General features: G+C 44.2%; 1 long non-coding RNA gene across 1 annotated transcript; it reads right to left on the reverse strand.

Moving 5' to 3' along the window:
* Window positions 1–12,062: 12,062 nt before the first annotated feature.
* LOC119948873 lies at window positions 12,063–13,026 on the reverse strand. The gene is made up of 2 exons (XR_005457053.1): window positions 12,827–13,026; window positions 12,063–12,342 (listed from the first exon to the last, which is right to left on the reverse strand). It is a non-coding gene; the product is annotated as an uncharacterized LOC119948873 (long non-coding RNA).
* Between the last annotated feature and the right edge of the window lie 5,025 nt (window positions 13,027–18,051).

Raw genomic sequence — 18,051 nt, forward strand, 5'->3', positions numbered from 1 at the left:
TTTCTTCTGACTGTATATTGCATTTAATCCAGACACGAATTGACAAAAGAACATTTCCTTAATTTTCTATAAGCATCCTGGCCAAAACTCACATGCTGGAAGAAGCAGCTATGACTTAGCAGAAGGAGCACTGGCCTGGGGGTCAGAAGACCTAGGTTCTAATTCGAGCTCTGCCAATTACTTGGGCAAGTCACTTAGCTTCTGTGCCTCAGTTTCCCTTACCTGTAAAATGGGGACTAAATACCTGTTCTCCCTCCCACTTAGACTGTGAGCCCCATGTGGGACAGAGACTGTGTCCAAACTGATTAACTTGTATCTACTCCAGTTCTTAGAACATCTTTGACACATAATAAGTGCTTAACAAATGTAATAATAATAATAATAATGAATGCCTGGTGAGCACTTCATTTGCTAAACTCTTTCCACTATGTCTTTCTGCCTCATCTTCAGGGGGCTGAGAAAGAGAGAAAAGATTGTTGGGGTCCTAATTTTGGGGTGGGGAAATGGTCAGTGTGGCTGGCATGGATCACAAGAGAGAATTGATGCCAGTGTGGATTTTTGCTCCTGACTGAATCATGTTCATCTGGTCACTCACATTTTCTTCATTTCTTTATGTATATTCTGTGAGCCCCAAGAGGTAAAGACACTTTGTTTTATTCTCACTTGTGAATTTTCCCCCAGTGTTCAGCATAGCGGTCTGCAACCAGTAAGCGCTTAATAAATACTAATACTACTTTCCACTAAATGTAATTATTAGCTCAGCTACTGTAGCACTTGGGCAGAGAACAGGCTGATCAGACCGATAAGTTGGCATTATCTTTATAAAGTTCTTGGGAGGAATTCGTGGAGACCCTTTAAGATAAATTATTCCTGAACCAGCCCAGACAGGGGTGAGAAACTTACACTTTTCTAAACCAGTATTCAGCCATCAGCCATGTTTCCATTTTGTTTGAGGGAGATAAAAAACACTAAGTCTGAATCATAAGAGTGGGTAATTAAGAAAGTACCCAAAATTCAAGGGGTTAAAATTCTCAACATTATTCACCTCTGAAAAGTGTGATTTCAGAATATTAATCATATTCAGGTTCTACTGTCCAGTCAAAGTGGTCTGAACAACTACTAGACATCTCTGGTTCTCTTCGGCTTTAGGGCCTTCTTGATATCGAGTGAAAGGTTTTGACATCACACTCTTAGCTCTTGCTTTTGAAAAATGTGTCAAATCTGTGGTGAGTGATGCGTCTTCTTTGAATACGAAGGACAATGGGGAATGGTGTGCCGATTCAGAAGGCTGCAGTCTAGTTGCTACATAAGAAAGCAAATGCAAGGAAATTGATGAATAAAAAAGAAAAAAACCTGCCTCCCACATAAGAGATAAACTGGGAATAACTGATGGTGGAAATAGGGCTCACAGCCGATTCAAAACAGGCCACTATGTAGGATAAGAAAGAAAAAAAATGAAGATACTATCAAGTAGCATCCCCAGGTTAATTCCCTGTGTCAACAGATTAGCTATCTCCAGGGCAAATTAAACAAAAATCAAATATCTGCTCCAATTAAACAAAAATCAATATATACTCCAATTAGAAGATGGAAACATGGAAAAACTTCACTAATCAGCTCAGAACAGATTTAGAAGCCAGCAGAAAAGAGGGAAAAGTCTATTTGGAGACTCATTTTTCATCCGTTCTTCCCATGCATGAAAAAGCCTCATTGATTTGAGAGGAATTGTCACGCATACTAAAGAATGGACTCAATTTTAGACATCTGAGATTGCCATCATTTCCCCCTCACAGATGCCACAAGTTATCATTTTTTTCTCCACAGAAGTGGCCTGTTTAAGGAATCAGAAGTTGCAGAGCCATTGTTTCTGTATAACACAAATTGCCCGGCATCAGCACACAGCACATTCGAATTGTCAAACTCACGCCTTTGGTGGAATAACTCTTCGAAACATCATTTTCAATACTGTATCAGCAAAAAGGAAGCCAGAGCCACAGTAGCCTAAAGGAGAAATTGAAAATATTTTATTACTTTCATTATTTTATTAATTGTCTAAAAACCAGGCAAGGTATACATTTAAATACCTTTTAAATCACATTTTGGTCTTCATGAATCAACCCTGAGGGAAAATCAGAAAGAGCAAAATATTGTCCATCTTTCCTCAGTAGTTAATCCCTGTTAATCTCTTCCCCCATAAATGGTGGAACCAATATTTCTTTGAATCAGCTCCAGTTAGCCATCTCTCTTTGACCGTAGCTTTTTTTTAAGCTGAGTATATGAATATTTCTCCCTCAAAAACAAGTTACCCTATCAAAGGAGCACATTATTCTGCTCTAGGAGCTTTAGGTTTTCAATCCTTTTTCCATCCAGTTACAACCCAACTCCACACCTGTCCATTCCATCCCCAACCAGAAAGTAGGTAGAATAATAATGATCGCGTTTATTAAGTGCTTACTATGTGCAAAGCACTGTTCTAAGCACTGGGCTTAGAGGCAGGTCTCCCTCTGCCCATCCTAAGTGTTGTATTCCTTCTTTCCTCTTCTCCCTCTCCCTTCTGCATTGCCCTGACTTGCTCCCTTCATTCATCCCCTCTCATTCATATAATTGTATTTATTGAGCATTTACTGTGTGCAAAGCAATGTACTCTCCCAGGCTCAGAGCACTTATGTACATACCTGTAATTTATTTATTTATATTAATGTCTGTCTTCCCCTCTAGACTGAAAGCTCATTATGGACAGAGAACAATAATAATAATGATAACTGTGGAATTTGTTAAGCACTTACTATGTGCCAAACACTGTTCCAAGTACTGGAATAGATACCAGGTAATCAGGTCAGACTCTGTCCCTATCCTGCATGGGGCTCTCAGTCTTAATCCCTATTTTAATAATAATAATAATGGTATTTAAGTGCTTACTATGTGCAAAGCACTGTTCTAAGCACTGGGGAGGTTACAAGGTGATCAGGTTGTCCCATGGGGGACTCACAGTCTTAATCCCCATTTTACAGATAAGGGAACTGATGCTTAGAGAAGTGAAGTGACTTGCCTAAGGTCACACAGCAGACATGTGGTGGAGCCGGGATTTGAACCCATGACCTCTGACTCCAAAGCTCGTGCTCTTTCCACTAAGCCACGCTGCTTCTCTAGGCATGAAGTTGAGTGAGAGTGAATTTTCAGAAGTGGGATAATGTAAAGGAGGCTCTCTTCCTTCATGCCCAAGGATAAAGGTTTGCCAATGTGAAGAGGTGAAATGAGCATTACACAAACTATGGAATGAGATTTTATAGGATTTACCTCACCTGTGTGCCGGGCTTGAAAAGTCACCTCGGGACCGAGAAGTATAATTTGGGATTAAGATGACAACCTCATAGCAATTTTGGGCCTTGTGGGCTTGCAAAAGTGGTGTGAGATGGTCCGTGCCCTGCCCCTCTCCCCGACTGTCTTTCAGCACCTCTGGCCCAGCCTCTACTGTTAAGCACACTCTCAATTCAGGAACTGCCAAACAGGTGAGTAACAGAGGCAGCAGGTGAAGGAATACATTAGTGTTGTTTTTTAAACCTCAGCTCAGTACTCTGTGCTCAACAGGTTGTTTTTCCAAACTTCCAAGGGACGAGGATCTACTTAGAATAAACACTGAAATGTGAATTGGTCAGAGTGGCTAAGGGCACATTTCAATGAAAGAAGTTGGAAATTTTTAAATGACGGGATTTGAGACCTTCTACTTACTTACCTTCTTCGTCGTTTCAGGATTTCTAACAACTGTGCAGTTCAGTTCCAACCTCAACTTTCACAAAAACTGCTTACATTTTTGCTGATCAGGGGCACTGAGGATCACAGTTTTTGAGTGATTCCATAGTTCTGGGGTTTTTTTTTTGTTTTTTTTTTTTACCCCTGTGGAAGAATGGTTCTAACATTCACTAAGCCATTAATCTGAGGGATGTAGGCTTGTGGCAAATACTTCAGTGCCATCCCAAAACTCTCCCTCACTTCAAAACATTGCACTTCCTGCCAGGTCCTTATAAACACAGACATTGCTTCTGAGCTGTAGAACTCGGTGTCAACTGCTGCGGCCTTGCTGCTTAAAATGAAAATACCAGACAGACCTAAAGGCATCCAATACCTTTTCCATTCCAGACAGGGAACAGACTAGTTGAAAACTGGGGAAGCAGTGAGGCCTAATGTAAAGAGCACGGGCCGAGTCAGAGGACCTGGATTCTAATCCCGGCTCTGCCCAATGCTTGCTGTGAGACCATGGGCAAGTAGCTTAACTTCTCTGGGCCTCAGTTCTCCTCTTCTCCCTCCTACTTGGACTGTGAGCACCACGAGGTACAGGGACTGTGTCCAACCTAATTAACTTGTATCTATCCCGGTGCTTATAACAATGGATCCTCATATATAATTACGCTATTTGGTGCTTCATAAAAATTGCAGTGTGTTGTTTGCTTCTCATACAAGAGAAATAACACAACAGAAATAATATAAAAGATGTTGTGTCCCTAATGATTATACTAGGCACAAACGTGTATCTTCTAATTCAGTTACTTTGTATTCTTCCAAGGGCTTAGTACAGTGCTCTGTATGTAGTAAAGTACTCAATAAATACCACTGACTGATTGATATGGATGTGGGTGATTTAAATGATCCAAAGTCTTATTGTAATCAGGACCAAATTTTACCAAGAGAAATGACGGAGAGGACTCCCAATTTATTAAATTTATTAGTCAATCCTTTCTGAATCATCTTCCATTTTCACTTCCATTAACATTTTCACAGCTCTGAAAGTATTTGCACACATCTCCAAACTCAAGGAAGAATCGTTTTCTCCAAGAAACTTGAACTAATTCATGTTCACATCATAAAGGATGTTTCTTTCTCTTCTCTCTCTCCTTCTCTTTCTTTCACAAGCAAGAATGTGGACAGACCCAAGCTATACAAAAGCCCCAATTTCTTGACTCTCAATCAGTACTCTAGCCACTGATGATACCACCACTTTTAGTCTCTGAGATTTGTAAAGACTTTCTGGAATTCAAAAGATGTTGGCATTGTCAACTAGAGATAATGATGTCCCTGTTAGTAGTGGAATCCTGGAATTCATCTCAAATCTTATTCTTCAGCCTCCCACGGCTGACGATAGAGGCTGAGCCAGAGTTTGGGGAAAGATAGAATCTCACACTAATTTCAAGTGGAAACTTTTGACAAATGCCAAAAACAGTGTACCTGAGAAAAGGTAATGTCCTCAGGCTTTTTTCTCAGGGAACTCTCCAGAAAGTTTGCAGGTAGAGCGGACTGTGGCATGGCAGAGGTGAATTAAGGACTTGATGAGACAAGCCCCATAGAGCAAAGCAGTTTTGATTTACAACAAAAAACAAGCCAGGTTTTCAAATGAGAGTCCTCTAATTACATAAAGAGTTACTCAACTCAGGACAACTGGCATCATCTTCAAGCCAACAAATACAGTTTCATTCAGTTCTGGCCTTTGTTACAATGATTTCTCTCTGTTCATCTACATGGTCATCCCTAGTGATTTCATAAGGTGTCTCCTCTGGAGCTGAAGGGATTTTCTCTTCTTCTCAGCATCCTCTTCTTTCGGATCATCAGGTGAAGGTTTGCTAATGCGGACTGAACCCTCAACTGGGAAATATTGGTCCTTATGGGCACCGCTTTCTTTGTCTTCCATCACAGAGAGTACAATAGAACAAGTAATAATAATAAATAAAAAATTGTGGTATTTGTTAAGCACTTATTGTGTGCCAGGCGCTGTACTAAGCCCTAGAGTAGATGTAAGCGAATCAGATTGAACACAATCCCTATTTGGCATTAGGGCTCAAAATCTTAATCCCCATCAGGTAACTGAGGCCCATTCATTCATTCATTCAATCGTATTCATTGAGTGCTTACTGTGTGCAGAGCACTGTACTAAGCGCTTGGGAAGTACAAGTTGGCAACATATAGAGACGGTCCCTACCCAGCAGTGGGCTCACAGTCTAGAAGGGGGAGACAGAGAACGAGACAAAACATATTAACAAAATAAAATAAATAGAATAAATAAGTACAAATAAAATAGAGTAATAAATACGTACAAACATATGTGCATATATACAGGTGTTGTGGGGAGGGAAAGGAGGTAAGGCGGGGGGAAGTTCATTCATTCATTCAATTGTATTTATTGAGCTCTTACTTTGTGCGGAGCACTGTACTAAGCACTTGGAAAGTACAATTCAGCAACATACAGAGACGGTCCCTATCCAACAACGGCTCATAGTTTAGAAGGGAGAGACAGACAGCAAAACAGAACAAGTAGTGACTTGCCCAAGATCACAGAGCAGGCAAGTGGCAGAGCCTAGATTAGAACCCAGGTCCCTTTGTCTCCCAGACCCATGCTGTATCCACTAGGCCACACTGCTTTTCATGATTAGACATGATTCCTGCCCTCAAGGAGCTTACAGGCAGGGACCTAGGAAGGCAAGAGTGGGATTGTTGCCCAGAGCTGGTGAAATGTGGTCCCTTGCAGCCTTGTTTTGAAGACCGCCAAGATGTTATGAAATGTTCCTCAGTTCTATCTGCAAGACTCGTTGTGAAATCCACTTCACTCCAGTGCTGCACGGTACACCCCATTTGCTCTGAACTTCCACACAAGAGAAGCACTCAATTCTTGGCATTTTTTGATCACTTACTGTGTGCAGAGCATGCTGCTAAGTGCTGCTTCCAGCAGATCAGCTTCTCATGTGGCCTTTTTGTACATCTTCAGGAACATAATTCTGGCTCATGGTTCTAGGAGATCCAGATCCCAGTCTTTAAGCCTCGTTGGTTGGAGAAAGCCACTTTATTTTCATCAGCCTGGACCAAAATCCCTGCCAAGCCTATTCTCAGGCAGCCAAAAGTACAAGTGATGTTCGCAACACAAAGAATGATTCAGTCAGTCAGTCAATCATATTTATTGAGCATTCACCGTGGGCAGAGCGTTGTACTAAGCACTTGGAAGAGTACAATATAACAATATAAGAAACATATTCCCTCCCCACAATGAACTTACAGTCTAGAGGGGCAGGCAAACATTAGTGTAAATAAATAAAATTACAGCTATGTACATAACACATTTCTGAGGTCTAAATGACTACCGGACAAAACTTTCTTGTGTTCTGAGCATCCTCTCTTTGAAAACACCATTTCATGGGACAGGACTCCTAAGTGCTTTTGTGTTCCCAAGGTGCACATGGAAGTGCACATGAAATAAATACAAGTCAGTTGTATTTATTGAGTGTTTCTGTGTGCAGACCACTGCACTAAGTGCTTGGGAGAGTATGATATAACAATAAACAAACACATTCCCTGTCCTCACTAAACTTACAGTCTGGGGGAGACAATAATGTACATACATTACAGATGTGAACCTAAGTGCTGTGCATCTGGTAGGGGGGATTCATTCATTCATTCAATCGTATTTATTGAGCGCTTACTGTGTGCAGAGCACTGTACTAAGCGCTTGGGAAGTACAAGTCGGCAACATATAAAGATGGTCCCTACCCAACAACGGGCTTACGGTCTAGAAGGGGATGAATAAGGGGAGCAAGTCAGGATGACATACAAAGGAGTGAGAGAAGAGGAAAGGAGGGCTTAGTCAGGAAGGCCTATTGGAGGAGATGTGAGTTCGTTAAGGCTTTGACCGTGGCACCTTGGCAACTCTGAAATACACAGTGTGATAAGTTGATGTACACAATGTGATAAGTTGGCACCTTCTAAGGAGCACAAAAGCACAATTTAGTATCCTCCAAGAACTCTCTTACCATGCTAAGTGCTGGGATAGATACAAAATAATCAAGTACCACATGGGTTTCACAGTCTAAGTAGGAGGAGAACAGGAATTGAATCTCCATTTTGCAGACGAGGAAACTGAAGAACAGAGAAGTAAAGTGACTTGCTCAAGGTCACAGAGCAGGTAAGTGACAGAGCCAGGAGTCGATTATAGCAGTCTTTGAGGCACGACTGGATTGAAAGGTGCCAAGCCATTTAAGAGTCCCTGGAGGTCGGCTACACAGAAACAGGTCAGCCCATGCTTCTTGAACCCATGCCTGTTCTGGAGATTCCAGGACCCTTTGATTGGACGTGACTCAGTATCCATACTGGAGGTCTGTCCAAGATAGTGGTCAGTTCTAGAGCCTCTCGGGGCAGTTCTGGGCTGCTCACATGGATAGTTCTGGGATGGCTGGTTTGGCCCACACCCCCCCCAAGCCCCCATTGTTTGATCAGATTCAGAATCCTCAGTATTCAGTTTGGAACCAGGCTATCCTTCTGGAGATACTCTGTACTTCTCTGTGCCTCAGTTACCTCCTCTGTAAAATGAAGATTAAGACTGAGCCTCGTATGAGACAGGGACATGTGTCCAACCCAATTTGCTTATATCCAACTCACTGCTTAGCCCAAAGGAAGCACTTAACAAATATCAAAATTATTATTATTAAACACTCAGCTTCTGCAAAGCTCTCAGGCCGAGTGATTTCTGCCATAAGTTGATGAGCCACCATCCTCACGAAGCCATGTGAGAAGCAGTGTGGCTCAGTGGAAAAGAGCCCGGGCTTTGGAGTCAGAGGTCATGGGTTCAAATCCCCATGCTGCCAATTGTCAGCTGTGTGACTTTGGGCAAGTCACTTCACTTCTCTGGGCTTCAGTTACCTCATCTGAAAAATGGGGATTAAGACTGAGAGCCCCCTGTGGGACACCCTGATCACCTTGTAACCTCCCCAGCGCTTAGAACAGTGCATTGCACATAGTAAGTGCTTAATAAATGCCATCATCATCATTATTATTATTATTATTATTATTATGTTGCTTGCTCAGGGGGCTTGAGGAAGGACTGCAGGAATCTGGAACTAAGACCGGAGAGAGACGGGCTGGGCAGGGGATAGCCCATCTTCCTAGTCAAATTCTCCCTCCTCCCCGCCATCCTGTGCCTCTCCCATACCAAATTTGGACCTTCTCAGTGTGTGGAAGGCCCTAATACAGTGACTATGGGGTGGCCATATCTTGCAGCCTGCTTGCATCCCTATGTTTGTCTGTGGGAAAAATCTGGGCAGGGTTCGAGGCGAGACATGCAGTCGCTGCTGCAATCTTTGTCACCCACATTAGCCAGCTTATTTCAGGATTCCTTTTGGCCTTGTCCACATCAGAGAATTCCCTAAGTAGTTCTTCCATAAGTGGCCATTAAGACATAGTTGTGGCAGCCATTCCCTTACAAGTGAAGATGGGATTTTTTTAAGGTATTTGTTAAATTTCAAGCACTGTACTAAGTGCTGAGGTAGACCCAAGCTAATCAGGTTGGACACAGCCCAGGTCCTACATGGGGCTCGTGGTCTTACTCCCCATTTTACTGGTGAGGTAACTGAGGCACAGAGAAGAGAAGTGACTTGCCCAAGATCACACAGCTGACAAGTGGCAGAGCTAGGATTAGAACCCAGGTCCTTCTGATTCCCCAGGCCCTGTTCTATGCACTAGGCCATACTGCTTCTCTATTACAACTCAGATTAGATTAAAATTCAGGGCTCCAGATTTCCAGACCAAGTGTCTTTCCACTGTGCCAACAAGAGGAGCAAAATTAAAAGTGCGTTGGATAGAGATGATAATGTCCTAATGGAAGAAAGGGGCGGGTATAAAATAGATTGGGTGCAAATGTGCAGAGTTACATGAGACCATGAGAGTCTATGTAGGTGTTCGGCTGTGTGTCACTTCCGTGTACAGCATATGAAAATGGGTTGAAGAGAACGAAGAAAAGTGACTGTCTGAGTAAATAATCATCTGCTATTTGTATTTGCCAGTGAACTGAACGATAACTTCAGCCTGTATATATAGAATTAAGTTCATGATAATTATATAAGAAATTGTACCTAATCCCAGGGGAGGAATAGCTTATAATATACAGACCAGGGCTACAATAGCAAAATGAAGCAAAACTCAGAGGCAATTAGCCAGAAAATAGAGCCCAAAATTGCTTGTGTTTCAAATATTTGTATATTTTGGGCAGATGCTTTTGTTGGCAAGGGGAAAGGAAGGGCCTGAATTACTTAAATGCCTCAATTTCCCACTTGATTTTTTTTCTAATGCAGAAATTGCAAGTCTCTATGACCCTGAAGATATTTGATTCCAAAGAGTTTCTCTACGGTTGTACCTTATTGACTGAGCTAGGAGTACCTTACCGTTGGCCTGTCCCTCCTGTCCCCAGAGATGTTTCAGCCTTCAGAAGACGAATAAAATGTGTGTATGTGTACGCGTGTATTTGGGTGGGGAGTAAGGGGAGGGTATACATGATGTGTATGCACACGCTTTCACGCATGCTACAAAACAGGTGCTCTCTGGTGTTTAAAACTATGAATAAAATGTGATGGTAGCAGCTGCTTTAGGGGGGAGGGGAGGGGCAGAGGCAGAGTTCTTTCAAATTGTCTTACAGAAACGCTTTTAAAAATCTGACACCCAATCATCTGTTTCCACTTGCCCAGTATAGCTACAGGGGAGAAGTGATTATCAACCCTGGAAAAGGTGTGGGTGAATATGTGTTGTGTGTGTAAAGTTGATATTTACTAAAGTGTTTTAGAGATTTTTGCTGCCAAAAAAAAGGAATTTGGTGGAAACCGAGGACTTCAATTTTTTCTTGCCCCGGAGAAACTTCTCTTATCCCTTAAAATAAAAGAGCTCTGACGACTTCAATTAAATTGTCCACTTTTCCTTTTCTCTGTCCATCATCCACTCTCCAAGTTTACTATGCGTTGAAGGGATTAGATCTGATGGCAAGGATGAAGCGTTCTTCCCAGTGCATGCTGGCTGAGAACACAGTCCAGAAGCGAGGAAATGGCATGGACTGGAGTTTGTTCCATGGGCGCTTTCCCGTCGGGAGGAGAGCGAAATGAAGAGGTGATGGAGAGGAGAAGGAGGAGGTGGGTTAGGGGAAGAAGGTGAAAGAGAAGAGAAATCTGTCTCTCGGCTGCTTACACAAGCAACTCATGGGGAGGTTTAGGGTGCGGGAGAACTGGGGAAAGGGAGAGAGGGGAAGGGAAAGAGAGAGTGAGAAACAGGGAGAGAGAAAAATATATAACATATAAAGAGAGAAACACATTGGGAGATAGGAACAGACAGAGCTAAAGAGATAGAGCAAGCCTTGGGGGGGGGGGGGGGGAGACTTCGACAAACTTTCTGAAAATATAAGAGAGAAAAGACGTTTCTATAGGTGCTGTTTCACACTGCAGTTATTCTACAAATGTTGCTGTCTGCAAGTGAGCAAAGAGGAAAGAACTCAAGATAAAGCCCAGAGTTAAAGATTAAAAATGTGTAAAAAAGCACAAGAAGACAGCTCTTGAGAGACATTTCCTTTCAGGACCAGGAAGAATAAAATGCCTTTTGCCCTGGAATCCATCCATCTTGCTTTCCCCTTGCACAGAAAAGTTCAAATCGGGCGTGTTTGCCCATTTTATCTCTAAGCCAGCCGGACTCGCGTTCTCTGGCTTTGAAATTCCGTAAGATGTCTCTCGTGAGAGCAGTTTCATAAAGTAAGAGGAGTTTGTGGTCTCCTCTACCGTCCAGGCATTTTTTTTTTAAATTTCCCCGGGATTCCTACATCCTATTATCAAAACCACGAATTGGTCAATCATTTAATAGTCAGAGAGAAACAAACAACACCAAAAAAACCTACCTGTAGCTTTTACACGTGTTTTTACTCGAAATAATGAGGCGTATTTTTCGGAAGATTGATGCTTATTTCAGATACTGGAGATTAGTGGAGAGGGGTATAGCGCTTCATGCCATTGGTACAAATGTGTTTATATAATTGCAAAATATACGCAAAAGATGGTGACAATACCCTCGGAGTTCAACTTTCAACTATTCAACTATTCAACTATTATGCCACTTTAGTTTGTTTTTTTTTTTTTTTTTTAAATAAACCAGAGTTCTAAGACCCGAATGAACATGTACGGAAAGTAACGTCCCGAAGGAAGAGTAATCTGTCTCTGGAGTGCCTTAAAAAAAGGGAAAGCTCATTCGATGGAAACCCATTATTCGTCTTGTGAAGGGCTGAATTCTATAATGCAAAACCATCGTTTACTTTGCATAGGTAATTAAAATACAAATACAAGCTCCCCCAGAAGTCAACCCCGTGCAAAACTCGGTCAGATGCAAGGCGCGTCCCGGGCTGCGGAAGGGAGAACTGGTGGATTCTTTCGCTCTGTTGAAATGCTTAATTATGATTTCCATTCTTGACCGGATTGAAATGAGAGCTGCAAAAAAAAGATCATCTCGAACAAGAAGTCGAGTGGCTCGAAAATCCTGCCGGTGGCTCTTCTTTTATTGCCGGGGACGCTAGGGCAGATAGGTGAGATTGTTATTGGAAATAAATGACTAAAATATGAAAAGAAACCCAAGAGAAATGTCATCCACAAACAATTATCCTGCCAAGGCTGGGGAGCGCAGCTGTGAATGCCACGGCGACAGCGCCCCCTTACACACTCAGTCTGAATTCATGATTTTTAGCCTAAAAAATGGGGAAAAAAGTTCTCCACCAAACCCCCCAAACAACCCCTCCAGCCCACTTGATTTCTCCTTTCTATTTCCAATGATCCAGAGAGCCCCTGCGAGATGGGTGCATTGATCTAAATAGCTCACGCCTTCCATCTCTTCTTCCCCCAAGTTCATTTAGAGAAGACCCTCTTGGAGCAAAATGAATTGGATAAATAGCGTCCCGGACTGGCTTGTTTTTTTGTGGTTTTTTTTTTTTGGCACAGACGACCAGAGGGCTGTTTTCATTTGAAAGGGTGCATTGCGATGTTAAAATCAAAGGGCTTACGGGTTCCGAACGTCTTCCAGGTGATGAAGAGTTTTCAGCAATACGCACAACCCAATCGAAGGACGGGAGAAACAAACAAACAAAAACCCAACTAAGCCCACGCCACAAAAAAACAACAACTCACTAGGTAGGTGCGACCCAGGAAACGCAAATCGGATTGAATAGTTGCAAACAGTAGGTTTCTATTAAGCCTTGTCTCTCTGTGCAGAATGTGTGACTCAACCCCAGAACCGACTATAAATTGAAAAAACCAACGTCAGTCCAGTACATATAGAGCACACACTTAGCAGGGAGATGCTCCCTTATATATGTGAAAGTCCTGGGAAGGACGCAGGAACTGGGCCACCCATTACACTGAACAAACAGACACTGTTCTTGTAACACTCAGAAAGACACCTGCTCTCCACTCGCTTGCTTTTTCAAACTTCACCTTGCAGTGGTTGTGAACCCCTAATTAGCATCTAACACATTCCAGCCTCCCCTCTCCACCCCCTCCAACCGCCACCCGAATAAAAACTTTCCCAAACCTTTAATGGCCAAGAGGTGGAACGCCTTGATCTTCTTTTTTTTTATCCGATTTATTATTAATTGCAGCTCAAGCAAACTTCAAGTTAAGAAGAAAACAAAGCAGAAGGGAATGGCGCTTTTAATCTCGGGGTGAACGCGCCGAAATCGTGGCGATTATATATTCAAATAGCAATGCAATGTGTAAGTTTTTAATGCCTATGTGTAGGCATTTTAATTTGCTACGCTTATTACCAATAAAAAGCACATGTAGTACTATTCTACTGTTTAATAGCGCAAGGTAGACGATTTTTATTAGTAACAGACAGAGCCATGGAAAATTTAGATCCGTGAATGAGCACGATTGCTGGGGAATTATTTTAAAAAAGCATCGCAGCAAACGTCTTCAAATCCAGACGCACTGAACTAGAGAGAAATAAAAAGAAAGTGTAATGATAAATTCTGACCCAAACTGGGAAACAATATTGACCCCCCGAAATCACGTGGAGTTTCCCTGTTGTATTAAAATAACCTCAGAATAGGCTTAACTTTTTGAAGCATATACTGCTGACTCCAGTTGGAAGGGGGTTTTTTTTATTATAATGCAGTGTTTTTTCTTCTCGCAGTGGCAGAGATCATATGCCTTTCCGCAGCTATACAAAAAAATGCAAATCAAACCAAAGCACGAACTTGTCCTTTGAAATGGAAATACTATACTCCATTAATCTCCTATGGCAAAATTAGCCCTGATTTTTGCGCGCAACTAATCTTTTTTGGAAATGCGCGACGTAAAAAAAAAATGTGACCAGTATAATCTGTTACTGTTCGTATTTGTTAGTCATTGTTCTTTTTCTTCATAGCTTCTTCCCGGTGGAATTTCCTCCAAGATAGATAAAAAGGCACAAATCCCATCAACTACGCGCTATATATGGCAAACCCAGAATGCTTTCCTTCCATCAGTGATAATTTACTCTAAGTATCTCCTCTGACTGAATTACAACCTTCAACATGGGATCACGGTATTTGTTTAAACACTCTTCCCGGGGCAGAACTGTAGCATTCACTTAATAGTATTAATCCCCTGTTATAATGTAAACAAAACGACCGTTGTATTCCCAACCTGAATTGCACGACTAATTATTAAAGAGGAGGCACTGAAGCCAGTCCATTCGCGGAGACAAATACTTACATCCATCACCCCTGCTGGAAAGAATGGGTTTCCCTTCCTAAATAAAGAACGCGAGAGCAAACTGCAGTTTGCAACTTGTTCAGTCTGACTTAGAGAGAAATTCGAGGCTGTCTTTATGATGGGATAATTAATTTTGCCTTCCCCAACCTCCGGCTTCTGCAGCTGGAAAGCGCCCCACCGAAAGCAGAAGAGTCGGTGTGAGACACCCAGCAGATGTTTTATTCGGTTGCGATCGCGGATATCGATTATTTCACACGACTAATTTAAAATAGGACGATGCACCGCAGAACGCTCCGGCGTCTTCGACTTCTGTTTTCCCGGGGCTTCCTAGGAATACGCATATATATGAATAGCTAAATGGGGAAGGGGAGGGGGAGCTGGAGATGGGGAAGGGGAGGGAGAGGCTGACACGAAGTAGCAACGATTTGTCTTTCCGTGAACATCTTGGCGAGGTTCACCATTTCACTATTTTCTTCCTTGCTTGCAACGCATAACAAATGGAGAAGGTGTAAAATCTCAGGAAATCTAACAGATACCTGTTGGTACTCACCCTCTCTCACCCCCCACCCTTCGAGTTTTATTTTGAAGGCTGCATTTCCTATAGGCCATCTGATAGATCTGTATATTAATGAACCCCTCGTGTCTGGCGGCCTGATTTCTTCTGCGTGCACCAATGCAGAGAAAAGTGTTTGGGGATTGCGGGGTGAGGGGATTTGGGGGTGGTAGTGTCTCCGGCCAAAAAAAGAAAATCAATCGAAACTGAGATCATGCCCGAAACCTTCCAGACTCTAAAGTGGGGGAACTTAGCTGGTTAGCCTAAGACCTTCAGCGGTTTCTAAAAAGTCTCCCCCTTCTATTAGGAAGATCATTAAACTGACATTTTCACACAGCACCGTGTTATTCACGTTGTGTTGAGTTGATTAAAAATAAGTTACCTTTGCTCACCAGCAAATTTGTCAGCTGTTGCCATCTTATCTTCCGGTTGGTTTCTAATAAATTCCCTAGAGCTCCTTGATTTGATTTCTTATTTTTTTTTGTCCGACCCGATGTAATTATCTGGAGTATTTTCCCAAAACCCCCCACAAAACAACAACTCCCAAAACACGGCCGGATTCCATCCACTCGGCTAAAGTATTTTACCTGCTGAAATACGGAGGAAATGCGCTCGCAAGGGCAGTGAAGAAGAGGCTAATTGAGCCGATTTTCGACAACGGTGAATGTTAAGTTAAAATAACACGGGCGTTCCATTCCAGGGTTTAATTTTCTGCTTAAACGCAGCGTCTAAATCCATTTTTTTTTTAAATAAAAGCTGGTTGCTCTGAGCAGTTCATTAGAACCTGGAGTTTCAATAAATACTTAGGACCGGTACTGGGGGTTTAGAGCCCATAGTGATAAATTTGGGAGCCTCCACGTAAGTAATGAATGCGCTAGACGAAAGGAAGGGGAAAAGGGGGGAGGGGGAGAGCGGAGGGAGGAAGAGATGGAGAAAATGAGCGAGAGAGAAGCTCTAACGCCCTGCCTGAAACCCACAGTGGCTAGGAGTGGCAGAAGGTGGGCGTCCAGCAGGGCTATCTAGGTCGGGGACTGGAAATGCTCAGCGAAGGTAGTGATGGAGGAAGAGGAAATCCCAAAGGGCAGAAGATCAGGCCAGGACCAGAACAAAAAAACGGGTCCTTGCACTCAGCAAGTCACCACTTCAACTCCAGATCTCAAACAAAAGCCAAAGTCCCAGAGCCCAGTGAATTCTTGCCCTTTCTCTAGTCTCCTCCGGGGCAGGTTCCTTTCTCTGTCATTCCGGACACGGAAAGAGTGTAGCCCCAAGATTGTCCCTGTCTTCGGCAGGAAAAGTCCTCCCGCCCCGGCTCCCCACCGCCGCTAAAATGGGAGAATCATCGCGGCAAGGATATTGGCTCTGATGGCTACTGAAAACGAGCTAAGAATATTGGCTCTGATGGCTACTGAAACCGAGTTAGGTCCCAGAATCACCTGGCCGCCTCCTTTTCCAGAGCTATCCCCAAATCATCATCATCATCGGCTAGCGGGGGGTGGGATCAATACATCTGCGCCCCCAAAAGATCCCGGTGATTGCTTCTCAACCCCTCAAATCCCAACTCCATCCGTGCTCGGAGCCGGTAACGATATCTGATTTTATCGCTTCAAGAGTCAGGGATTCAGAGAGGTGGAGTAGGGTGATTTGGGGGAGAAGGGGGATTCCCCCCGGACCAGAGGAAGGCCCCCCCAAAAAACCAAATCGGGCAGCGTGGGAACGCGCGTCGGGGTGCGTACCTGAATGTGCAAGGGACTACTGTGTGGCTGTATGCTCAAGAGATGTCTGTGGAAGTGGGAATGTGTACTCAGAGCAGATGTCTGTGGAAATGTGGGCGCAAAAGAGATGTCTGTGGAAATGGGAATGTGTGAGTAAGAGTAGATGTCCGTGGAAGATCTGTGGAAGTGGGAATGTGCACCCAAAACAGATGTCTGTGAAAGTGGGAATGTGCACCCAAAACAGATGTCTGTGGAAATGGGAATGTGGGCGCAAAGCAGATGTCTGTGGATGTGGGAATGTGTACCTAAGAGTAGATGTCTGTGGAAGTGGCAATGTGCACGCAAAGCAGATGTCTGTGGAAGTGGGAATGGGCACGCAAAGCAGATGTCTGTGGACGTGGGAATATGCGCGTAAGAGTAGATGTCTGTGGAAGCGGGAACGTGCACGCAAAGCAGATGACTGTGGAAATGGGAATGCGCCCCCAAAGCAGATGTCTGTGGAAGTGGGAATGTGTGCGCAAGAGTTGATGTCTGTGGAAATGGGCATGTGCGCGCAAAGCAGATGTCTCCGAAGTGGATGTCTGTGAAAGTGTGTCTGTGCCTGAGAGTGCAAGGGGGGAGGAGTGCGCGTGTACCCAGATGAGGGGGTGAGTGTGGGCGGATATGTGTGCTGAGCTGTGTGCGCTCGGGCCTCGGGCAAGCCGGGTCCGCAGGCTCATCCTTTGGCTCCATCAGCGCGTTTTCTGGCCGATGGACAGGGTGGTTGGCATTACAAAAGCCTGGCTTCCCTCCTCCCCTCCCGGCCCGCCCCTCCCCTCCCGGCCCCAGGCTGGGAGAGGAGGAGGAGGAGGAGAGGAGGAGGAGGAGGAGGAGAGGAGGAGGAGGAGGAGGAGGAGGAGGAGGAAGAGGAGGGGGGCGGGCCCGCCTGAATATGCAGATAAGCCTCCGTGACGGACAGCTCCGTTTTCCAATGTCCCTGGGAAACTGGAGCGCTCCTTCCCTCGCCTGTTCACTGGAGCCCGGCCGTCCGTCGTTCGGCCCCAGTCGAGGCTCGCGGGCGCCGGGGGCAGCCGGCCGGGGCTGAGCGCTCAGCCCAGCGCCGCCGGGACCACCGAGGCCACCGAGACCCCCGGGACCCCCGCCGGCCCCCTCCTCCGGGGAGCCCTCCGCCCCTTCCCCTCCGCCGCCCCCCGGCCGCCCCTGCCCCTTTCCCCCCTTCCCCATGCCCGCTCCTCGGCCCTCTTAGTTTCTGGCCCGCCCCCTCCCC

Source organism: Tachyglossus aculeatus, chromosome X3 (genome assembly GCF_015852505.1).
Source record: "Tachyglossus aculeatus isolate mTacAcu1 chromosome X3, mTacAcu1.pri, whole genome shotgun sequence".
Taxonomy (NCBI): Eukaryota; Metazoa; Chordata; class Mammalia; order Monotremata; family Tachyglossidae; genus Tachyglossus; species Tachyglossus aculeatus.